We start from the raw sequence: 10,283 nt of genomic DNA, 5'->3' as shown, positions 1-10,283 counted from the left end.
TTCGCGACAATTTCTCTTCACCGAACACTAAGAGCGAGGAAGGAGAGGGACGAGGATGGAACTGATGCTCGAAGGAAGTAACGTACTCGATAACTGCCATAATTGCGACAGATTCCTCATCGAATGCGGCCAGTTCGATATCCCTGGCGAGACGGTCGAGCTGCTGCTGCTGCTGCTGCTGCGGCAAGGGCGTGGAAGGATGCATGTTGCGCCAGGTGTGCAACGCGATTACCTCCCCGTTAAGTGCGCATGGCATGCTCGACGCCTGTAATTATAGAAACAGCGATATTTAAATCTCTCTCTCTCTCTCTCTCTTTTTTTTCGTTTGCAAGGACTAACTTTCGTTTTGTAGGACTATCGCGCGTGTTCGCCGGTCGGCGGTGAATCGAACGAACGCGAAACTCCTTTCTCGGGGATCGTTTGAGAAATATTTAAAAGGGTTTACGTTAATACCGTAATCGTATCGAAAGTTTTGCGGGCGCATAGGCAAAGTCCGTCGCAAAGTTAGAACGATGCGCGCGCCGTTTCCCTTTAAGTCCTCAGATTCTCTCCGCGGTATCCGCGAGAAGCCCAAAATTAGTTTCTCCCCGTGCACGCGCGGAGAACGGAGAACTGTCGCGAGAAATCAGCGATATATTACTTGGCTTTTGAATCAATGGCGTTTTACGCCAGTCGACATTTACCGCCGCCGCCGCGGAGAACAAAAGCGTAGAAACGTACTTCGCTCCGTTTGTTATTCGTTGGTATTAACGTTTCCGCCCGGCGAGGGCTGTGTGTGTCTCCCGCGCGCGCGAGAGACGAGTGGGTAGGCGCGCGAACTTCAGTATATCGGAGCTTCTCTCTCTCCCTCTCGTAACGTTTGCGAAGGTCGAACGGCGTTCGCGTCCGCCTCGAGATAATCGGAAGCGCGAGTGACGGGACGTCGTTCGAAAATCGATGCGGGCTTGTAATTTTTACTTTACGCGCCTACCGCGTCTAATGACGCGGCATTGAATTGTTCGCACTGCCTCTCCGCGAGGGTAGCCTCGTTCCATTATACGCGCGGAGCGCTATAAAAAAAGATCCGTGAATCGAGTTTCTTAATAATGACGTCTTTGACATCCGAATATAATGATAACGCCCCCCCCTCTCTCTCTCTCTCTCTCTCTCTCTCTCTCATGTTTTCTACATCGCTCGCATGATATAATCACAAAATGATTCGCAACATTTCGGAAGATCCAAGTGCATTATTAAACGCGTACTCTAAATATAGCGCGTGCGAAACGTAGAAATTACAGGATGTTTAGTTTGATTACTAAAGCGCAACAGAGCGTTAAAGATGGTCTCGGGAGCAAGGGCGTTTAAATCGCGCGGTGGATGGCTGCCAAGAGGTCGGCGGTGGCATTACGGTGCTATCGCTGCTTTACGCACTATGAACTCCGTGCGCGCGGGGTCCTTTTTCCTTTGCGAGAAAGCCAACCCCGCGCGCCGTCATCTCGACCCAATCTCATCTCTCTTTACTGTCGTAAAAAAAAAAAGAAAGAAAGAGAGATCATATAGCAAAGCGTCGAAAATACAAGTAGACCGAGTCACGCGACTTTAGCTTCCCGGTAAACGAGAGTTGAAAGTCATCGTGTCGGATTTGGAGACGCGAAATGCGTACCTGGTCCAAATATCTTCGGAACTACTTGCATTTTCTTGCAACTTGGCTATGAACGATACAAAATACACAGTCAGGTCCATAAGTTTCCGGACTGAGGCCATAAAAAAGAAACAAACAACAGCAGGTGCAGTTTCACTGGTGACTTACTTAAAATAGGCGCTCTGAAGCAATACATTGATGAACACGTTTCTCCAATCTCTTCATGGCGTTAAAAAAGTCTTTTGTGGGAATCTTCTTCAGCTGGTCGGTCACTGCCTCTCGAACGTCCCCAGTTGTGTCAAACTCTCCAGCTGTAAGTTAACTTTGGGAAACAGAAAATAGTCCGGAGGTGACAATAAACGTTCTCGCGATTTTCTGGTTCAAAAACAGGTCCCAACGCTGTACCACTTCCCTTACTCGTTAGATTTGTCACCTCCGGACTATTTTCTGTTTCCTAAAGTTAAGTTACGGTTGAAGAGCTTCAACACAATTGAGGACATTCAAAAGGCAGTGACCCTAGAGAGACCCCATTTTGAGTAAATAACCAGTGATACTGCACCTGCTGTTACTTGTTTCTTTCTTACGGCCTTAGTCCGAGAACTTATAAACCGGACTGTATGTGTAACACGTCAAGATCTGATGATGTTTGAAATAATCGTGGGATTGCTTTCTGCAAAGCAAAGCGCAAAGTTACAGCGATTTGAAGGAGAATATCCTTATTCAAATATTCTTGTTTCAGGAGAATATCCTTATTTCGCGGACGCCACGGGGATTAACACGGACAATCAATCAGTACACGCGTGATTTCTTCCGGTCGCGAGTCTGCCGTTTTCGCGAATATAAAAGCGGCAACGCGCTCAGGCGGAAAACCACAGTTTCCACCGCCGTCGGTCGCATTTGGTTCGTACAGGAATAATAGCGGCTGTATACGTGTATATGTGCCGCAATAGTGTAACTACGGCTACACAGACTCGCCGTGTATCCGATCCGGAGAATAGGCGCGCTATAACGACGACGACGACGACGACGAGAAACGGCTCTCTCGGCGGACAGGGTGTCTGCGCTGACCCTTTGCTACACCGTCACGCGACCTGCTCCATAAATAAATATAGAAACGCATATAAACGCGCGCGGTCTCGTTAACGGCGTTGCCTCCGTATAACGAACGCCGGCCTTAATTAGTTTGTTAATACGCCCGGCCGATTCCGACGTTACGTGTCGCGCGCGCGCGTTTCAATTTTCCGCGCGCCGATTTTGGGAAAATGCTAACGAAGCCGCCGATCGCCGCCGGTTTAACGCAAGCGGATCGTAGGACGTGAAGGATAAAGCAAAAGCGCATCAGCAGAAATGATTTAGGGGGTTACCCTCGTACAAAAATAACTGACGTCATTTTAGGCTACGGTACGTTTAAGCACCGGACGCTATAAACGCTTAGAAGCATTTTTTGATTGGTTAATTTGTAAAGTTCTCTGTTGTTTCCGTTCGGTCAGTCAAATAACTTCGAAGCGTTTTTATCGTTAATTCAAGACCGCAGTCTCATGGTCAGTCTACAATAGGTTAATAAGCCTTAAACCGTAAAAAATTGACCAGTCGAATGTTGATGAGAATAATCTAGACTATGTGACGACAGTCAATTTTTTACAGCTTGAAGCTCTTGGCTATGTTTATTGCAGATCGGTCGTTACAGCCGAGGAGGAATGCGTAGGACGCCTTCGAAACATTCGAGTCGCATTGAAGCTCGTAAATGTCGAAATTAGTTGTCAATAATTTTAGTATCCGCTGAGAAAAAAAATTACGAGGAAGGATAATTAAAAACGCGACGGGGCAGTCACATTTTTGCGGATCGGGGCGGCTCTTTCGAGCAGTTATCGTGCCCGTGGCATTACTCGCGGAAAGAGAGAAAGGAGGAGAGAGAGAGAGACAGAAAGAGAGAGAAAGAGAGTAAATGCCGTAATGCCGTTTTAAAATAACGCCACGGTGACAGCCACGGGTTGCAGCGAGCAGATAACCGCGTGTCGCGCGCGCGCGTGTGCGCATTCATCGGGAACAATACGGGCGATCTTTTAAAAGAGATCTACTTCGCGCTACCTATACACGACACGACGGCGGATGATGAGTATTAAAATCGCTTGCGTCACACGCGTCCGCGATGTTCTCCGTTAAGTGGACAGGCGGTGGTAGGCCGCGCGCGCGCGCGCGCGCGGGCGCGATTATTCGCCGCCGGGATGCGTGTCTAATAATACGTAATAATGCACAATGTTCGCTGTATCGCGCGATCGGATCGAAGTCCTTCGGCTTCCCACGCCCCACGCGAAATATCACGGTACGTTCTCCCGTAGCAGAACTAAATTAATGTGCATTTGCCCGCGCGCAAGGGTAGAAATCCTATCGAGTCCGACTCTGAAGGTTCGTCGACGAAATTTCTTCCTATGGATTTATTCTTTGATTGGTTGATTCGTGAAATTATTTGTTCCGATTGGGCAATCAAACGCTTCAAAACATTTGTGGTCGCAAGCGGACCGCAGCCTTGATGTAACGAGAAAAAAAGAGAGGCAGAAAGAGAGAAAGATAGCGGGTGCAAAGGTAAATGTGTATTCTGAAATAATGTGTGGGAAGAATGTTTTTCTTTAATTTTCGAAACGAATTTGCGAGTCGCTGCACTTCGTCGATACCTGAAACACGAGTTTCCCCATTGTCGGAATAAATTTACACGTCTTTGCGACAATAAGATCTGGCGGGAAGAAGAGAAAGAGGAAACGCGAAGGAAGGTATACCCATTGCGGAAGAGAATCACGTGGAAAAGTAAACGCGATATTTCCCGCATCAGTGATGACGCTCCGCGTTTGCAATCCGGCGGCGTCCGGCGAGGGGGATATTTATCCCGAGGAAGGATCTACGAATGCACCGAGGGAGAGGGAGAGGGAGGCTCGCGGAAAATATAAAAATAATGTTTCAGCCGCGTGTAATAATGTAAACACTTTTATCGGCTATCGATTTCGGTCGACCTGCGCCGGGTTCTTTTATTACAGGGGAGGGTGTATATCGGGATACGTGATCCGAGATTGATTGCGGCTAACTAAGTCCGAGTCGCCGGCATTAACGAAAAGTCGATCCCGTCTCGATCGGCTTTGCGGAACCGCACCGGTATCCCCGCCCGAAATGGAAACGAGTTTTGACCGCCGAGGCTCGCGCGCGCCGCACGAATTGACAGTATTAGTAACGTAGGGACCAGCGCGCGTAAAACATATTAATGACTAAATGGAAAAAAAATAGCAGAAGGTCGTGATCTACTTATATGCATCTCTCTCTCACGGCTTATTACGAGGCGTTACAGCCGGCGGCCGTTGCGGCCGCCCCGGCGGCTACACAATCGAACTATAAATAAATTTTCCGATACGCTGCTCTTTTTGCCGATGAAAAAAAATGTATATATATATATATATATATATATATATATATATATACACGTACATACACGCTCGCATGTCGTACGTGCACGTCTTCTCCCTGCACGCGCGTAAACGCGCGTGTAGTTTCACGGGCCCGTTAACGTGAACCGAGCTCCGGAATCCGCGCGCGAAAACCGCGCCTCGAAGATCCGGCCATCATCGGGGATGTGTCGGGGTGTTGTCGCGTGGCGAGCACCGAGACCGCCGTTAATAACCTTTGATATTTCATTAATGAAGAACGCTTCTTTGTGTCTCTCGCACGGAAAGGTTACGGAGGAACGTAATAATAAAGCGCGTCGCTCCTCGGACGCTTTAAACATCCGCCTCCCTCCTCGCGCGGCTTGCAAAGTGAAACGCTCTCCCTGTCGGAAGTGATAGAAATCGCGAAGCCGCGGCCTACATTTTCCGTCCTACATTTTTCGCGCGCGGAAAACAAAGAACCCCTCTTCCTCCTCACCCCCTCTTACCCCTTGGTAAATACTAACTGCGTTAATGCACGATCGGTCGTATCGATCATGCCTTAAATTGGGCGTACGCGGAGACTAAATCGGGCGGAGACGTTTGCATAATCGCGCGGTCGAAGATGTATACCTCGCCTCCTGGTGTTGCCCTCCCCCCTTCTACCCCTGCCTTTACCGAAGTCGCCACATCGTCGGATTAAGGGCGAGAAAGCGGGACAAAAAAAGGGAATCCCGATTAGGGAAAAAGGAATCAATCGTACATGTATCAATCGTCTCCTCCCTCCGTTTTCCAAGGGTGAAACAGGTGGCTCTCGGGCTATTACCGCGCTCTGCGGCTTTTATTACATTTTGCTCGCTAGTAGACATAAATGGGACATGTCGATCGAATTACTTCTAACGCGCGCCATACCTGACGATGAGGCCGACTATATCGGCCTCCGGTAGCTGCTGCACGAGGCTGGGTATCGGCGGGGGAGAGGGAAACGGGGGAGATGTCTCCTAAGAGAAAATGGTAGATGTATGTACAACCTAATTCGGTGAAGGGGTATAACACATAGTCGACCGGCCAGGTATCTCTCGTCGATACATAACATACATACATACATACACGGTGCATCGGAAGTCCCGCCGGATCCGCTTCGCTTCGCAGAATTTCGAGCTAGTCTTTCTTCGGTGAAATTTTCGAGAGCGTTTAAATCGACGGAGAGAGAGAAAGAGCTCTCTGACCCGCAATGTCGAACGCGGCCGGAAAACAAGAGGAAACGGTAGAAAGTTTCCCCCGTACGGGGAGAAAAACCTCGGGCGAATTAAAAAGCAAAACGCTGCGCAACGAGGAGGACGTTACGCGATATGGTTATTAAAATAGAATCGAGAAAGGAGGAAAGAGGGGTTGTTGGCGACGGAAAGCGAGCGGAACAAGATTCGTCCAATCGTGCGAATCTTCGGGGCGAGTTCTCGCTGGAAAGCGGATCAGCTTCTCAAAGCCTTTGAGGATCCGCGACTGTTCGAGAAAACGCGCGCGATTTCTGACACACCCTTTGTGTTACTCGTCCCGGGACCTTCGCCTTTGTGTGTCAAAGAACGAGAAGCAAGAATTCGAGATGCACACAGGATCCAAGAGCGCAGCCCCATGGGGGAAACCGACAACCCTTCCTCTCCCCCCCCGTTTCTATTTCCTAATGGACAGAGCGCCGCGCGATTCGCCGCTCGATTAGTATTCGCGTGATCCTTCCCGTTCCTTCGTTTGTCCGTCGATACTCCGACCGGCATTAATGTAGGTGTCACGAACCCTACGATCAGATCTCACCCGAATACGAAATTAGACTCGCGCGTTTCACACAGTTTTCCCGATAGTACAAAAATCTCGGGATATTTCTCGCGACGGTCTTCTCATCGCAGATTACATTCGTGCGGGCGAAGAAGGAAGACGGTTTCAAGTAAACGAAATATTCTACTTTCCGATAAGGCGAAAATGCCACGGCGGACATTATCATTATCGCTGAAAGCTGTCACGTTCAGGCTGAGAGGCAGGACAGGCAGGACAGATTGTTATCGCGGATTGTAATAGGTTCGTTCTCTCCTCCGGACCCGCCACTTTTCGCACTTGTCCACACTTCTCATTTCTCGCCTTCTTATTTCTTTCCCGCTTCTAGTTTTGTCGTCGTCAAGCGTGAGAGTCATGCTGTAGCATGCCGATTCGCTCGGAGAGTCTAAGAAAATGCAGCTGGAAAGAACGAACCTAATGTGCGCGAGGTCGTACCGGGGAGAACTCAAGGCATCCTCGCGCAATGCGACCGGAACTACAATTGCAGTTTGACATCGCGCGAAATTTTACGTCCGCCCGATTCGAGCCCCGTCTTCCCCGTGATTCCCGAGCGTTACCACCCTTGAAAATTTGAGAAGGCTTTGCGATATTTGTTTGCTAGCTGACGAATCTCAAATCGGCGCGCCGCGTTGCAATCGATCGCGAGAGCCTTTTCCGCGAGTATCGACACGTTTTCGATAATAAAGAAAGAAAAATGTCAATAAATTAAGAGGAACGAAAGCAGACAATTGATACACGTTGTAAATACACGCGCGATTACAGTCCCTTCTGACGCCAAGGAACCTGATGTCGGAAATCGAAATATTTCGAAGCGTTCGAAAGCGCCGATAAGATCGACGAGGTCCGTCCGCGACTCGAGGCGGTGATGACATAACGGCGACGACACGTATGGCCGGCAGCAATAAGAGAATGCTATAATAATCTTACGTAAAGCCGGAAGTGCACCGTCGTCGTCGGTGCCGATCGCGTATCGCAAGTCGCGAATTGCAGGCGGAAGCACGTCTCCGCCCATGAGAAGGTAAACGCTGGACGCGAATGTGCAGAAAGAATTTTCGTCATCGTTTTCGATATCGCAATGAGATCGAAAACGATACGTTATTAGCACTGTTTGTTACGGCGACTGTATCTAAATCACATTCAACCCCTTTTTTTCGACAGTCATATTACAATTTGCATCAACTTTTTATACGGTCTGAAGGTTTTACTCATTATTTCGCGTTATTCATTTACGATAACCATAAATAGGAATCAAATTGGAAATAAAGTCATCGTCCGCACAAGTGTAATAATTTTCAAGAAAATGCGAGTTCACGTTATTAAAAGCTAAATGTAATCTCTGGCAATTAATGTTAAATTGAAATATTCTCGGTTACCGAGAGGGAGGGAGGGAGGGAGAGAGAGAGAGAAAGAGAGAGAGAGAGAGAGAGAGAGAGAGAGAGAGAGAGAGAGAAGCAGCCAATTATCTATTTATTAACTCATACGTGCAGAAGCTCGAATCGCGTACATGCCCCTCCCCGCACCAGCAAGCACATACATACATATGCATAAACGCGTGGACCAAAACATGCGGAAGATCAGACAGCGCGTTATCTTAATAAAAGATGAAAATTTTCTTCCGTTCTCCTTCGTCAGTTTTATTTTCGAATTCCCCGCATCCTGAAAAACTGTCACGTACCGAGCCCCTCGTCAATAACGCGGAAAATCTCTCGGCGTGCATTTTTATAGATAAACAATCGACGCAGCATCCTACACCTGCGGTTCCCACTTTCGATATTTGTACTGTTGATCGTGTAATAGATTAATTAAGAGGCCGTATTGTCCCTTTTACGTTCTCCCTTATTCACTCACTCATTCACTCATTCACTCGCTCAGTCACTCTCAATTTGAAATAAATTAAACTAGGATTACAACAAACGGATATCGTGACGGAAACTTCGTCACAAGTTTATAGCAAAGTCAAGATTGTAATCAAATACGTCCAAGCAAGCGCAGGTGACTATGATGCACGTGATTTGTATTTGATTGTATAATACATAATCTATCGATTTTCTCTTTTAACGTGCGTTAAATGATTCACGAATGTAGAGCTACGTTACTTTCGCGGTATTACGTGAATGAGTGATTATTTCATAAGGATTGGCATGTGCAAAAATCTTACTCTGCAGGGTCAACATTTCTCTTGACGTTTCGGACGACGGGATACCATCAACGGGGTGAGAGGATTGTCATGCAGAGGCAACCGCGAGTTTCCGTTTTTCTCTTTTTTTTTTTACTTTATCGCCATCATCGAACGATTTCGCGCTCGAGGTCCATTCGCGTGCGTTCACGGAACAAGTGAAATAATCTGCAGAAAGGTCCACTTTACGTTGCGCAAATCTCGCGGCACACCTCTAACGAGGGCAAGCACTGCCTCGAAAAACACTCTCCGTCCCGTGAGAAATCGAATCGAGCGCGGACCCCGCGTTGTGCGAATTCATCCCTCCGACTCACACTCACCTACTCCCCGAGCACGCACCACGCTCCACGATTTACCAAGTCCGTGTCCAAATTGAGTTCGCCCGGAGCCGGGGCGGCCGCCCGTAATCGCGTTAGTTTGGGGTTCTTCGCGGCGGGCCGTGCCGAGCCGAGCGAGAGACGCGACGCGACTAGCCAGCCAGGGTAGGTAGTCCCGAGAAAGTAAACCACCCCGAGGAAAAGTAGGGTGGCTCGTCCGGCGGCGTGCTCGTTACGCCGTACCCGCCCAACGTACGCGCGACGGAGACCGATCACGAGAGATTCCTCGACACGAGAGATTCGCGCGATGCCGGCCGATAATCGGCGCGATAGCGACGGGACAACACAGGGCGGAAAGAAAGAGAAAAGAAGAAAGACAAGATAGAAGAAGAAGAGAGAGAGAGAGAGAGAACAAGAGAGAGAGAGAGAGAGAGAGAAAGAGAGAGAGAGAGAGAGAGAGAGAGAGAGAGAGAGAGAGAGAGAGAGAGAGAGAGAGAGAGAGAGAGAGAGAGAGAGAGCTGCCACCTTCTACACCCCCGAGCTATACTCGCCCGTGTCGAGTGCGTCACGCATCCTCTCGGTATTCCTGGCGCGAGACGGCGGAGGCTGCGGCGATGCGCGAACGAGGCGAGGCGATGCGATGCGTTGCGAGAGAGACGAAGTGAGGCGAGACAGGAGCAGCCGATCCTCCCTCTCGAGAGCGAGCGAGGGAGCGACCACCCCTCGTCGGCGCGGTCGTCGCGGCCACCAGAGAGATCCTTCTCTCTCGCGAGTCGCGCGCGTTGCGAGAGAGTCCGCGAGACAAGCTCCGCTTCTCCGCCGTGCGTCTCGGCCGGAGGGTGCGCACGGGATCGAGAGGGTGAGGGCGAGGACGAAAGGGGGTGAAAGGGTAGGGTAGAGATGACGGAGCAGGGAGATGAGAGAAGGCGCTCTCG

Source organism: Monomorium pharaonis, chromosome 11 (genome assembly GCF_013373865.1).
Source record: "Monomorium pharaonis isolate MP-MQ-018 chromosome 11, ASM1337386v2, whole genome shotgun sequence".
Classification (NCBI taxonomy): Eukaryota; Metazoa; Arthropoda; class Insecta; order Hymenoptera; family Formicidae; genus Monomorium; species Monomorium pharaonis.
The sequence above is the reverse complement of the archived record's forward strand: the minus strand, read 5'-3'. Positions refer to the sequence as shown.